The sequence below is a fragment of the Pholis gunnellus genome (assembly GCF_910591455.1).
Source record: "Pholis gunnellus genome assembly, chromosome: 11".
Taxonomy (NCBI): domain Eukaryota; kingdom Metazoa; phylum Chordata; class Actinopteri; order Perciformes; family Pholidae; genus Pholis; species Pholis gunnellus.
In genome coordinates this window covers 13,684,730-13,699,961 of record NC_136538.1, presented here as the reverse complement: position 1 = coordinate 13,699,961, position 15,232 = coordinate 13,684,730, and the positions used below count along the sequence as shown (strand labels likewise).

Below are 15,232 nucleotides of genomic sequence, written 5' to 3'. Positions count from 1 at the left end.
ACATCCCGACAAAACAAATCTACCAATGTGCACAGATTACACGTTTGACTCACACAAATACAATGTTTGTTGGTGAAAGAGCAGTTTGATCGTCTTCAAACCGAGAGGCTAAAAACGGGAGGCGGTTACAGAGCCATCATAACCACATTTGCCTGTTTGAACTCCGAAAAATGTCATATACGGCAGCAGGTCTCGTCATAATAGAGCAGCCAATCCCTTCCACAGCACACGTTATGCTGATAGTTATCAAGAAAAGTCGGTTGTCCCATCTGACCCCTCATTACAGCTGTTCACCTGAATGGTTTGAATGTTACCACAGTTGTCCATGTGATCACACCCGCTTACTACAACTGTACAAACACACAGAAACTGGCATTCGTTCAGCTGAATCAATATTTGTCAAACAAACTAATTTATTGCTTGAAAACCCAATTCAAACTTCCACATGACATTATGTTTACAAAACTAATTTGCACAAGCAATAACAGGATGAATTAATTATTCAAATCACTATTAACTGCAACACACTTAAAATGATCAAAGAGCAGTGCTGTGTTCTCAGGCACAGAAAAGATTTAGAGCTGGAAGTATTTGTGCTGCTGTGACTGGCGTCTCGGACATGAATGTAGAGTTTGATGAGATTTAAGTCATGAATAGACACACGCAGCACATTTCCTGTTATAATGCAAAAACCACCAGCAGAACCAATCGATGGGGACCAACAGAAAAGTCATTAGTTCTAAAAAACTAATTTCATATTCATAATGAATGACAGCAGGAACTGTTCCGTTGGGATCTCCTTGTTGTTTTGCAGAAATCCACATCTTAAGCAGTTGATTATATATGTTCTGTTTACAAGCACTCCAGTGAATTACACACAGTAGTGGTGGATTGATAATGTTCCAAAGGAAAAAGAGGTTGCATGGCACTTCGCAATGATTGCATGACAGTCCGTGATTTAAAATACAATGACATGTTAACTATTTTCTTTGTCTGCCTAGCCACAGTGGCTGCTGCTGCTCAGGCCAAATCCACAGTGTTTTTTCCAGTGAGCCCAAACAATACACTGCTGTCGATGTCGTGTTTAGAGGAACATTTCAACTTTCATGAAATGCCTGTAGGATGAGTCGCAACTGCATAATATCAGTGGGACAGACAGCCAGTCGTCTCTGAATCTCAACGTTCACGGAGCGCTTGGCTTAGAGAAAATAATTACATTGAACATTACGGTTAAATGAACTTGATCAGAAGACAAACTTCACTGTTGCACATGTTGATTTGAAATGTCAGATTCTAGTGTGATTGGATGCACTAAAGAAGTTTTGATCAATATCAAAACTCAAAACGATTATGTGGATTCATATTTGCTCAAAAAGAGTTGTGACAGTCAATGTGGACATGGCATTTGTCAGGCTATCACTAATACATGAATGGACTCAAAGACATCAACACTTTTTAAAATCAGTGTGTATCAATTAAGTTGCAGCTTTGACAAAAAAATGATTTCCGGAAGCCTGTTTGCTGTGATGGATTACATATCAAAAACACATGTTTTTACTCCAAATGTAATGAAAATAGACAGCTGACTGGCTTTCGGTGTACAGTAGAAAATAGTTGACAGAGATGTAAATCAGCATGCGTTCGTTTGAAAGACTAAAAAGAGAACTGGAGCTTGAAGCTTTACTCTTATGAATCAAATTTTAGGAAAACAGTAAGGTTCAAGATACTAGGAATTATATTATAATAAGGCTCCATATTTTTTCTATTGATTGATTCCTTATTGTCACACAGCCTTCAAAAACGACATCAAATATTGTTTGATGTCCTGCCATGCATGCTAAACAGTCTGCACGGCAGTCTGAATAAATGTGAGTAGCTATATACAGTACAACCAAATATAATGTAGTCACATTGCAACCGACACTTACAAAACATGCATATGAATGATATATACGCTACAGCTTCTCCTCTTAATGTGGAACTTGAAGACAATTTTCATCCCTGTTTCCACACTCTCGTATCACCCTGCTCTCAGTTGTTCCCGTTTCAAGACGCCACTGTCAACACTGCTGATTAAGTAAGCTGTCAAGTCTGCAGTCAGTCCACCAATCAGACAGACAGGCGTCACATTAAAAGGCAAGACTTGAAGAAACAAAATGAGAAACAGAATTAACGAAGATTGTTCCGTAAAACATTCGCGGTCAACAGGGTCGTTGAATGGTTTTGATGAGCATGAAAATGATGTGAATTGTATGCTATGCCATTCTCAGTCTACAGATCTCAACCTAATTTCCCTCCAAATACATGAATAGTAGGACAGAGCTGTTACTTCTCGCCTGTACTCCTGATAGTACCCATATGCTTCCACACAGTGGAGGAGCTGGTCTTGGCTCTTTTTATAACAGAAGACAATCCCTATCCAGCAACTATAGTTTAGCAGAGCAGCAGGGGGCCACAAAACAGTAAAAGTATTACTCTGAATATTTGGATTGTTGATAGAAATATAAAACCACAAAACAGTATGAAATCTACAAAGTCAAACACATAAACCTTCGTAATTGCACCAGTGTGTGTTGTGTCTGGCTACAGTGACGCACAGCTTTGTACTGCTGTGGCTCCTTCTCCGCACCCTCTTCTTGCTTCGTTGCCACGAGCAGACAGAAACCTTTGGGAGACTGTGAAAGCCCTAATGACATCATCAACCATAGCCCGCTACCTGCAGCAGTGCTATCCCACGGTCCACTCAGCTGAGCAAGCACTTCTGCTCGGCTGATGTATAGCAGCTGTCGAGCCCCTCCCTCCCTCCATCTTCATCCCTTACATTATCATTTCATTGCACCCATGCAGCACACACACACATATACAACCGCATACAAGTTGTAAGTCTGGGTGAGAGAGGCTACATAAGATCTGTAAGAAATGTCAATATAAACCCTGTTGTTCGATAACCAATGTGTTTTAACTACTGCCATTTGCATTAGCCCAGTGAGGTTTAGTTCACACAGGTGCATGACATCATCTACAGGAGGAAGTCATTACATTAGATCGATACTCTAGATTCCCTACAGACGAAGACCAGCCACAGTGGGGCACAGCAGCAGGGCAGGCCAGGATTGAGTTAGTGCACGGGAGGCAAAGAGAAACGACACAGTAGGATACCTTTATTATGTTATAAGATTACAGCCCAGCCAGAGGCTGATACCACGAGACTAGCAAGGGACGCGTTCATACGATTATAGTCCAGGATCAGATAACAACGGCGGTATGGGACAGCTGCACAGTATACGAGGCACTGGAAACCTTGTGATAGCCATATGGTGCCAATATCGTTAACAGACTTTTAATTAGCTCGGCTGAGGATCAATTCAAAGAGCAAAACTTGCTAAACTGGAAGTCTAGTCTGACACTGTGCCAACTTCCTTACGGTCACAGGAGTGCGGGAAAATCCACATTCTTAATAACGCACACACATACTCCCGTAAAAGGCAGCCGGATACGTACGAGGACAGAATTTTCGTTGGCTGGATCCATTTCCTGTCATCAATATTTTTTTACAGATTAAACACCACGGTGCGAGGAGACGGGGGTAAGCAACCGACGTAGAGATGCAGTGTGAGTCAGAGAACGGCCTCTGCAGGTGGTTTTGAAACGGGTTCACATTATAAATTGAAATAAAAAATATATTGGGACTAAGGAACAGTGCTGGCGATTACAATAGGGTGCAAATCACAAGTGAGGTGGTTAACTTGACCATCATCCCTTCCTCCAGAGTTAATGTACATTACAGGAAATACAAAATAAAGGAAGTAGGTGTGTGTGTGTGAGAGAGAGAGGGGGGGGGGGGGGGTTACATTGTCTTGTTGATAAAGATAATCTACTTGCTTCAAACAATATGAGAAGAAAAAAAAAAAAAGGTACAGCTTGAGCTGAAACAATAACAAAAAATGTATTAATAATTGGTTAAAGTTACTACAAGGTACTTTAAACTAGTTATTAATAAGTGTAAATGTATTACTGGTGCCTTTATATACCCTACATAAGAAAACAAGACCATCGGCTAGAACACTAGCTATTTCTATATAGTGATGGTGGATATTCCTAGTGTCTGTCATCAGGTCCTATTCCCCGTGAAAACAGACAAATCGATGTCATCAGCCCAGAGCCGTCTTTGCTGCAGCCTTCGGCCTGCAATCGGAGCTCTGGTGGGGGTGGAGAGGTCTGCGGCCGGCAGCAGCTGCTCCTCCTCCAGCCCAAGCCCCCAGGTAGAGCGCCGGGCTTTGAAGCAAATGTTATATCCTAGCCAAAACGATGAAATTAAGAATTTCCAGGTCCATCTCATGATGGGCCTAAAAATACTTTTTCCTATAGACTGACATTGTGAAATAGACGTCTGTTACTCAGAGGATTATTTGTTGTTGTTAGGCAAATCAACCTTGAAAAGCCCTTCTTTAAATAATTAGTTCCTAAAAAGTAGTAAAATGAATCTATAGTTATTTTCCTTCCCCCTGTTTATGTGAATGAGCCCGAGAACGAGGCTGGACCGAGGGCTGAGAGGCGGGGTTTAAGGAAACGCCAGTGCGCTTGCTCTATGGGCCCCATAATGCGGAAGATGGCTGGCAGATCCAGGTATTTTCATATGAACTCTATACTACAAAGTCAAACTTCTTTTGCTTCATGCGCAACTCAGCAACTTTCTCACGAATGAACGAGGCGCCGCCACCAACACTGTATCTAGTTCTCTTTATATGCTCTGTCCGGGAGCAGAGCTTCGCCGCTCCGCCGGTCCCCGCTAGAAGCAAACACCAACACCACGCTGCTGGAGGAGACGGAGGCACGGAAGAACCCGAACCAGGACCAGGACCAGGACCCTGCTGCAGTTAAATAAGAGGTTTTCTAAAGTGACTCTGTTGTTTCGAAACACGAAAGTGTTTGTCCACCTGGATCACCAAAATGAACATGAAATGAAAGTTCCTCATAGTAGCTTTAAGTTCATTTTTCAAGAAAACTGCTCATACAATCACTAGTCAAAGCCTCTCAAAGTTGGGAGATTTGTGGTTGTTCTTAGTCTTTTATGATAGTAAATTCAATATCTTTGGGTTTTGGACTATTGGTTAGACAAAACAACATTTAAATACATCAACTTGGGCACTGGGAAACTTATACAATTGGTCGAGAAAATGACAAACAGTTAAATTGATGTTGGAAATAATCATTAGCTGCATTACCATTACTTTTAACAAAACAAAAAACAGTTGGTTAGGCTTGAAAAATTCATCAGCTACTGGAACAAACTAATTAACCAAAACTAAGATGAAGATTGGGTGCACCAGAGCTAAGAAACCTTTGTCTGAAACTCTTCTGCAAGCCGAAAGGTTTTTGGCTGTTGTTAAATTGAATTTGATTGAAACCTCAATAGAATGGGACAATGGGGGCTGTCAAACCCATCCTCTGTTCCATAATGTAAAATACTGTGGGAGGCACATTTCACCATCACAACCAATTGTGTCAAACAATGACGGCAGTTAATTGGCAGAAAGCTACTGTTGGAGCCTTTGGATACTTTTGATTGCATTCTTTCCACCCTCCAATTACTTTCCTCCGAACCATATCTCTGAAGACAGAAAGCATGAGTTAATTTGCCAGCACAATGGCACAGTCCATTAAGACTGCAGGCTCCTTCGCACGCAGTTTTAGCAAGTCTCAGTCGCCTTCTTCTTCCCATTTGGAATCATAATCGTGACTTTACTTTCTCATTTCTCCCTGCAGTCGGTCCCGACAGGACGACTGACGACTTCAGAGTCTGTTGACAGCTCGGGGTTTGGAATAGATGAGATTTCTCACAACGGCAGAAAGCTCGTTGATACCTGCAAAATCCTTCCCTGTCAGAGGGCACGAAGTCAGCCGGTCATGAAGGAAGACTATGCCAAGAAGAGGAAACCAGAAGGATCGGAGAGTGTCTGAAGTGTAGGATGTAGTCATATGAAAGGATTTTATACTGAAAATAACTTAAAAAAAAGACAATTAAATATATAGCACGTTAAAAGCCACTCGATTCAACTAAAAATATAAATGATCTGTGTGCTCAACATGAAAACTTTGACCAAATGAAATCAGCTCATGAATAAAAAGGCCGACTTCACTTTTCTGCTTTTTATTATTTCTGCTACTGTAGATTAAAAGAGTTAATCCCAGACCAATTAATTGAGTTAAAAGTCAAGATATTTCCTTTGTTCAACTCCACGTATGAAACCAAGATTAAAGCTCCAACTGCTTGCCTACGAAAAAGGCCACCGTCCGTCGCTATTGTTCAAACACTCAACTGTGTCACAAAACGAAAGCAGAGTTTGTGCGAAGAAAGAAGCCAATCTACATGCTGTAATCCCATGTGAGGGGGCAGGATTGGTTACACCGCAGCCTGACAGAGAGAATACGCATTGTGTTTTCTGCAAGTTTGTGCATGCACACTCCACAGATACCAACGGGACAATGAGGCTTCTTATCGCAACAAGCCCTCAGTATTTCACCACACTGTCAAAGACACAACCGAAGGCTCCAGTGATGTAACGCGCACACACAGAAACAGCTGCTTCTCCCTCTAACCCTGACAGCAGCTGAACACCACACTGAAGCCTGCATCATGATAAAGGTTGTATTATAAGAAGATGTCTTTGACATGACGCCTAGACTTGTTACCTTGGAATGAAGATTAGTGAAAGGGTCGCTCCCCCACAGAAATAAAATAAAATACCATGATAGGAATGCACAAAATGGTAGCGAGGACAGAATGCTTTAGAGTACACAAGAGTGCTTTGCTTTAAAAAAATATTTTAACAAGCTGCAACTGCAATACACACAGACTACACTGCAGCCAATGAGAAGACAGAGTGTAATGTGAGAGCCACTGTCATAATTTACTGATGGCAGAAAAGGGTAAAAATGTTGCTATTTAACAGGCAAATCAACATTTTACAGCATCAACTATGTGTGGAAATGTTGTGTTGTGGATGTCAAGCTGATTATACAACACTAGAGAGACATTTATATATTTCCCGGCTGCAGTCGCCCGTGGAAGCAGTGCAGCCATGGGCTCGACTTGGCTTTATTATGGTTCATAATAAAGGAGCATCCGGCCGGACAGCGCACCTCAAACATGAAGTCTACAGTGAATGTAAAAATACATTAGCAAATGCTCCGTGGGGCAAAGGAATATGATGTGGGCCATCATGCAAATTTCACAATTAACATCCAAAATCAATACATGGTAAACTCCCACCGATGCATCGCACTGTGACCTCGGATTTAAATGCATGACAATGTAGGTTTACAGCATCCCAGACTGCAACGATGTGAAGACATGCCAACAACAAATCCGATACAACAATGCTTAATCACCTCGGAGTGCCATACATTGTATTTTCATGTGGTGTCCCATCTTATTCCACCGCAAACAGCGCGTTACAAAGGCTAGGGGAAGACTAACAAAGGCTTGCTCGGAGACAGTCAACATTAACGTTACGTCTTCTCTTGAGTCACAAACACACGTTGAACGGACAAACCCCAGGCAATAAATCCATTGCAAGCAGCAGGAATTTAAGCAGAAGCAATTCGCGTTGCTGGTTTTTGCGGCAGAGCGCACCAGTAGCAGACATTAAACTGAATTGTCATACCTTAAATCAGAAAGGCTACGATGACCGTCGCCCAGGACCCACTCTCGGCTTCTACAGCGGGCACTAAACAAAAACGCAAATTCTCACACATTCACATCCCAGCACAGTCCAGACGCACGTCAGTCCGTCCGACCGTCAGCCGGATTTAATAAAGCGAGACGCGCAGCGGAGACAGAGGAGTGTGGACGGACGCATAGCTGCATTGGACCAAATGTTCCTCCGTATTCCAATTAACAGACACAAAAAGACACTCACCGCTGTGTTTGGCACCGAATGACGACGTTTTGTTTATTTCATTGCCCCCGCTGAGCAGCTGTGTGTAGTGGTGCGTCACCGACTTCCGCGTTAAGATGGAGTGAAAAAAAGACGCAAAGGGAAATAAGAAATTTAAAGGACAGGCGGCGCACGCGGGCGCAATGAGGGGTGGAGAAATGTAGTGCAATGTAATGGGGATGATGATTATGGTGCTAAATAAAATGTTGGTATTTATATACATTACCCTGACTATGTGAAGTGTAGCCCAGAGGTGTTGCTCACCCACAGAGCAAAAGCCAACTCTCCAGTTCCCCAAATTCTAATGAAATTGTATTTAATGCTACTATTTGACCTCAGCCTCGCTGCTCTCAACAACCACATCTACAGCAGGCAGCTGTATAAAAAAAGAAATAAAATAAACTAATGTAAATTATAGGATGGTGCACTCTGCCAACTAGCATTAGCCAGTAAAAAACAAATGGTGCAGCATTTAGCAGATAAAGAGCCAGATGTGTTCATCAGGACTTCTTAGACACCGAAATGTAACTTAACCTAAAAGAAAGAAAGAGATAGGCCTATAGTAAATTACATTTATCAGGTGGACGCGAAAACCGAGTCCAAATGTATGCTAATGTTGCTCTATGTCAGCTTGAGGTGTGTATCGGCAGGCTGCTGCTTCCACGGCCCAGAAGTGCGGACAGTTAGCTTAGCTTAGCACAAAGACCGGTGACGGAAAACAGCTAGCCTGGCTCTAGAACCTCTAAAGCACACTAATTATTAGCACACTATTATTTGTTTAATTCATTCAAAAAACAAAGTGTAACAAACACAGGAGAAGTATGTACAGTTAGGACTATTTCATGGCTCTGAGTAGTTGCAATCAATGGAGACTTACTAAGAAGTAATGCAGCACATAACCCCGAAGTGTAATTTTGACAAGTTAGTTTTTGGATAGATTAAACAAAGAGCATAGATTAATTAATCATGATTAATTCGCTCTAGATGTGCTGCTAGATTACCATTAGTGATAGAGCTAGGCTAGCTTTGTACTCCTGTTTCCAGTCTTTATGCTTATTCTCTACCAGGAAGTGAATCAATTAATTTCCCCAAAATCATGTGACGATTACTCATTGCTATAGAAATGATGTAGAAATGACATAACAGATTTGTTATTAGCCTATAGAGAACAACTCTAGCTCCAATCCAGTCAACTTGTATTAATATATTCTGGTTCAATGGTCATTATTTCAGATAATGAATGGGCTGCAGTGTACAGTAGTGAATCACAGCATGTACTGTAACTACTCCAAAGGAGCTCCCCACTCACAGTGCAGTATGTTGGGAGAGGCTCACTTATTAAACCAGGGAATGTATCCTCTGTTGACTCAAAGCCTCGGCTCTATCGCTGTGAAACCTGACATTGTGTTTGAGCTTATTACTGATGCATAGTCCGCCACTCCGTCCTTGGGATGGGACAACGGAGCCTCTGTGCTCTGTCTGGACGAAGTGGGCACCTCAGAAGTGAGTCTGTCAATTTGTCATGCATGTGTCTCTGCTTCAGAGAGATAGGCTACAGGCTGTCTCGCTGCGTGGCATGGAAAGATTAGGATGTGGTTTGTTGTGTTGAACGTGCTGAGAAGCAGGCAAGTGGAACACAGCTGTTTTGGTGATACTAAAACAGCCTTTTCACCACATTTACAGGACTTAAGGATAGGGAAGCAGGAGGGGGGGGAAATTACCCTCAGTTTTCAAAGCGTGAAGTTTTTCTCGGTGTGTGTCCTTCCCGCTTTCTTACCTGCGTGAACCTGTCAGACTGGTCGTGCTTGATTGTCCCGTGTTTTGGTCCCTGCGGCCCTGTGCACACATTACTCACCAGCACTGACACTCATACAAGCCCAGAAGTTATTTAGAAAAACACTTACGTTTCAGTGGATAAGGATTGTGTTTTGATTCCAGATAAGGCACAGATACCGTTGGAATAAATACTATAAATACTTGATGTCAACTAAGATATTTAGTTGCATTTAAATTTGCAAATATCTTTCAAACTTCATGGTTACTTTATGTTTGTCACATTCCTGTGGGTTAGTTTCAACTTGTGATCACTGTTCCTCTTAATGCCGTGCATGAAAACTTCAGAGTTAAGAGTTTAACAATTTTGAACGTGGTGATTACTGCACTACAAATCTAAGTCTGTAGGCCTATAGTGGAGATTACTTAACTAAATGAATACTATTAAATGCTATGCATATATATTTTTTAATCCTTTCCAGTCCTGTACACTTTTTGGAATAGGATATGTTCACCACCAGCCTCGCTGAGCTGTATTTCTTCTTCTAAAAGCCATGTTTAGAAAAAGAGGGCGAAAAGCATTGTTTTTCGGTCCGTGGAAAATATAGACTTAAAGAACTTGGCAGAGGTGCAAGAGGCAAGCTGAATAATCCTGAAACAAAAAGTAGAACAAAAGACATTTGGTTTGTTATGTGACACTCTGCTCATGAACAGTTGGAAGACGGTTCCACGGAAGAAACTAACATTTGAAAACCAAATCAAATACTCAGGCAAAACCTGTATACACCCCACAATGTTATGAGAATGAAAAGAGTACACTCTTGAAAGAGTGATCTCGTATTGCACTTTCGTAAAGTTTGGTGACTCGGTAGACACCGATTTAGAAAACAATGGTCAAACTTAATGCAGCAGAAGCTGAGATATTTTGTACTTGTAGGCTCCAAAACACTGATTTCAACACTTCACTTTAAACACTTTATAAGACAAACACAGAATCATAAGTATCCTTTCCCCACACGATAAGTAAAGTCAAATGTATAAATACGATAGTTCTAAAGTGCATCTGTCAAAGACTTCCCTTAAGACCCCCTCCCACACTTGTAAACACCCGCGTCTTTCAAACTCCACGCTTCCCATTGTAATGTAGGCTTTGTTATAAAAAATGTGTTGATTCCAAGACCAAGCTGAGATACCTAAGTGATGTCACATCACTTGTTAGTCTTGACAAAGCTCCTCCAGAGTGACATTAAACTCTTTTCACAGGCTTTGGAGGAGCACAGACATTTGTTCCTTCTGTGTATTTCTCCGTGATGCAGCACCAGAGGCCAGAATAGACACACTTTTGGATTACTCACTCTTTCATTTACTCACACGACAGCAATCAGCATCAAGTTCACCGTCAGGAATCATACATAACAAGCTTCTTTTTTTTTTAAGAAATCCTCAATTAGTGAAGGTTAGAGGATGAAAACATTTGGGTATATTATCTAAAGTAAGCCCCTATAATATTGTGGTTCAAATAAAAGGAATTCAGTCATGCTAGCAGCTCTGTGAGGCTGCACTTCATTTTAGTTAAATGCTAACATGCTCACAATGACAATATTACATGCTAACATTTGCTAATTTAGCACTGAACTGAGGCAGATAGGAATATTTTTGGGTTATAAACCAAAGTATTAGACAAACTGAATTGAAAGGTGTTGGTTAGTTTGATGGCCAATGGAGTGCAGAGGCTTTAGAGTATTGGCTCCACCATATTTTTATGTATTCACCACTTTCGGTATAGGCCACATTCTGAAAAAAAAAATCCTTCAAATTGACAGAATATTTGCATAATAAAAAGGTAATTTACTTGCTGCTGCACTGAGGAGTTTGAAATAAAATCAGCATGATGTATTTTTCTAAATCCATTTGGAGATGCCTGTAAACTCCTTTTTTTAAGAAGATGCCCCCTCTCCATGTTGAGGTGCGATTATCTGCCAGCAGTGCTCCAGCTGTATATGCTGCACAGCCCAATTATCTCGGATCAAAGTGAGACAACATGAAGGAGGAAAGTGAAGATAAAAACACAGAGACGTGACTCAGGTCAGGGTTCGTCTGTTGCACAGGAACACCATCCAAAGTGAAAGCAAAGTGTATAATGAGCAGCGCCTCCACTTTTCAATTGAGCCTTTCTACTCAGTGACTCACCAAAGAAATGAAACATATTTCTGTTTTGGCTTCTAGAATATGTTTTCATATTTACGATACATTATCTCCACTCCACTCCCATTAGTTTGTAGTTTGCATGTGTCCGCATAAACAAACCACAGCTTTGAAGTGCTCTCGCTGACAAAATTAACACAAAGACATTACAATTCAAAATGTGAGCCGGTGGCAGAAGGCCCAGTGGGATCAATCCATCTGTGGACAATCCTAACACAATCGTTTTTCTGTTGTTTTTTTTTAACCGAGGGCGTTAACTTGTTGTGGTTCTTATAACGCACAACCTGCTGAGGAACAGAAATGAGCAGATAGTATCCCAGTAAGAAGATACATTTATCTTGAGACGGTGACAGCACAGGAGGAAGTTGTTGTCCTCATGCAGCTATATCTGTCACAGCTTTGGTTAACGAAATGGCAGCGGGATATAACAGACTTTTGATCTTTTATAGGTTGGGCCTGTATTTCAAAGAAAGATCATAAAGAAAATAACAGTATGATAATAAGGTTTATCATACTGTGAAAGTGAAAGTGAAAACGCATCAGTGTTAGTCCCCTGATTTATGCATGAAGCAAAGCTTTTATATGACACACGCAGGGCAACTTAAAAGTCAACAATACAAATCAAACAAACAATACTTCGTATATTTGTTCATTTATTTGTGAATTTATATTAGAATAATTTTCATTTTTTAAGGATTTTTAAAATGGGATTTTTATGAATAATTATATTTGATTATTTTCAATTTGTTCTCCTGCTCCCACTGGTCACGTTCAGTGTTCAGCTGCTGCTCGGTCGCCATGAGAGTAGTCTGGAGCTTTTCATTCTTTTTCATCATCACGTTTTTACTTATTTAAATTTGTTTTAAGTTCTGAAGAGGAGAGGAGATTTTAGCTCTGTCTTAAGGTAATAAATTACCAGCACCTCTAAAGCTTACTAATTAAAACGTCATATCTTCTTAAATCAAATCCGCAAACATTTCAATTATGAGTCATGTATGAGAATAACAATTAAGAAAATGAAAGAAATATCAGTAAATATCAGTGTTTAATGGAACCCTTCTTGTTTCATATAGGTTTTACTTTTAATTACATAAATATAAAAGTACAATCATTTGTATAAATGTGCAACTTGCAAACAGAATGAATTTGCATACATTAACTGCATGTTACACCACAATGCAAGCAAATTGACACACACAGCAAGGTGTATAATTATGGTGATGTTGAATGAACCAAAGGTCAACATAACTGTGGATCACAGACACCTGAAGTAACTTCTAAATTGAGATCTGAATTAGTTTGTGTCTCCAACAGTCTTCATAATAAAACAAACATCAGGCACACGTTCTGCAGATTTGGAAACCAAGCTCCAGATCTAAGCCAACAATGTGACTCTTGCTAAAGATCAGGCACTGCAGTTCCCAAGTTCTCGTTCCTCTAATATCATGGACAACAGCACCTGTTTTCCACCACCCCACGTCTCACACATGTCCTTGAAAACGACCTTGTCTAGTTTTTTAAATATCTTTGGATTAAAATCCACATCCTGGACTTCGATCCACGTTCTTTTAAACAGACACATAGCGATGGCCTCTGGGTCTGCAGTGGTCCTGTTCAGATTTTGTTTCTTGAATATACGCCACACCGGCGCCTCCACGAATACCTGAACTGACCTTTTCTTTATTTCTTCCTGTGCTGTTGCACATCGCGTAGGTTCCGCAGGTGCTTCCTCACATACTGAGCCAGGAGTTGTTGAACATTTGTTATTGAACCAGAAGAACGGATGATACATACTGTACTTTTTGTGTGAGACAAGCTTAACCTTCATCTCTTTCATGACATTCCACATGTCGTTCAGTACCTCAGCGTACGTGTCAGCGCGTGACTCACTGCAAGATGTTCTGCTTCTGATTGTTTCTGGGGTAGTCCTGGGCTTCCCATTTGTTAAGGGACTGAGGAGGTAATCCCACCGACTTTGTGATTTTACATCTGACAATATTTGGGCAATAGTCACTTTCCTTTTGATCTATGTATGACATGATTTTCAACAAATTATTCGAATTTCATTCCTGTTGGAAATATCTTCTTATATCTCTTCTGGTCTTTCAGAATTAACCAAAGAAAGAATTTTGCAAGTGCTTCAACCTCCTGAGTGATTTCATTTACTACCAGTTCATGCTCAACACCTGTCATTTCCTCAATGAAATCGATCATTAAACTCTCAATTTCCCCAAGGATAATGTTAATTTTTTCAACCTCACATACCATGCGTGGTGAGGTCAAATATTTATCGAAAAGATGTCCAGCTTCTCCATCTTCCATGCCCTTGAATGTACCTGGCGTACCCGCCTTCATCATCCATTGCCACATCATGTCCCTGAAAGTAAAACATTTGTCTTTTAAATCTGAATACATTTTGATTTCTGGGAGATTAGGACGTTGGGATATGATCTCCAGTTCGCGGTCCAGGGACTTTTAAACAGACGCATAGCGATGGCCTCTGGGTCTGCAGTGGTCCTGTTCAGATTTCGTTTCTTGAATATCCGCGAAACCAGCGCCTCCACGAATACCTGAACTGACCTTTTCTTTATTTCTTCCTCTGTTGCACCTGGCGTAGGTTCAGCAAGTGTGACGCATTGTGACGTCACGTGAATGTCTTTCATGCATGCCACGTCTGTTGTTTGCGTATAAAACGTGTAAAAAAACAAAAAACGTTTCAAATAAAACGTGTATCTATTTCAAATTATGACTTCTCTATCAATGAATGCTTAACAACAATTGAAAAATGCGGTCTTTATCGATTCATCTACCAATATAGTTCTTGAATAATCGTATGGGCCATTAAATTCAGCAAATTAATATGAATAAAAAACACATTTGAGAAGTTTATAAAGCTCAAAGTTAAGCATAGAAATGTCTTCTTTTGTCTTTGTGGCATCTCTCACTATTTCATGAACTTTTACGAACCAAAGGATGAATAAATGAATCAGCATATTCATCCATAATGAAAATAATCATCATAGCTAGTAGCTAGTTAATAGCTAAAAAAAATTGCTCTACCTCAACCAACTACTACAGTAAAATCCTGCTTTGACATTTATGCATGAGTAATAATAATCTAATGATATATTATAAATGAGTAGAATAGTTTTAGTGGACATTCATATATTAATATTATACGATATGTCGCACAATATGTAGTTCAGTAAGCACATTAGTTGCTTGGGTGTAATGTAAGTTAAGTGAGTTTATTATGTTTCCTATGTGCTTATGAGGAGGAAGTGTTAATTGTTGTTAAAATGTGGGGTACAGCG

The 15,232-nt window shown here is 40.4% G+C and overlaps 1 protein-coding gene across 1 annotated transcript in view; it reads right to left on the bottom strand.

Moving 5' to 3' along the window:
- Window positions 1-8,005, bottom strand: part of marchf8 (membrane-associated ring finger (C3HC4) 8) — a 67,216-nt gene extending 59,211 nt beyond the window's left edge. Inside the window, exon 1 of the mRNA XM_079169091.1 lies at window positions 7,923-8,005. The gene's annotated coding sequence lies outside the window, so the exon portion shown is untranslated. The remainder of the gene's footprint in view (window positions 1-7,922) is intronic.
- Between the last annotated feature and the right edge of the window lie 7,227 nt (window positions 8,006-15,232).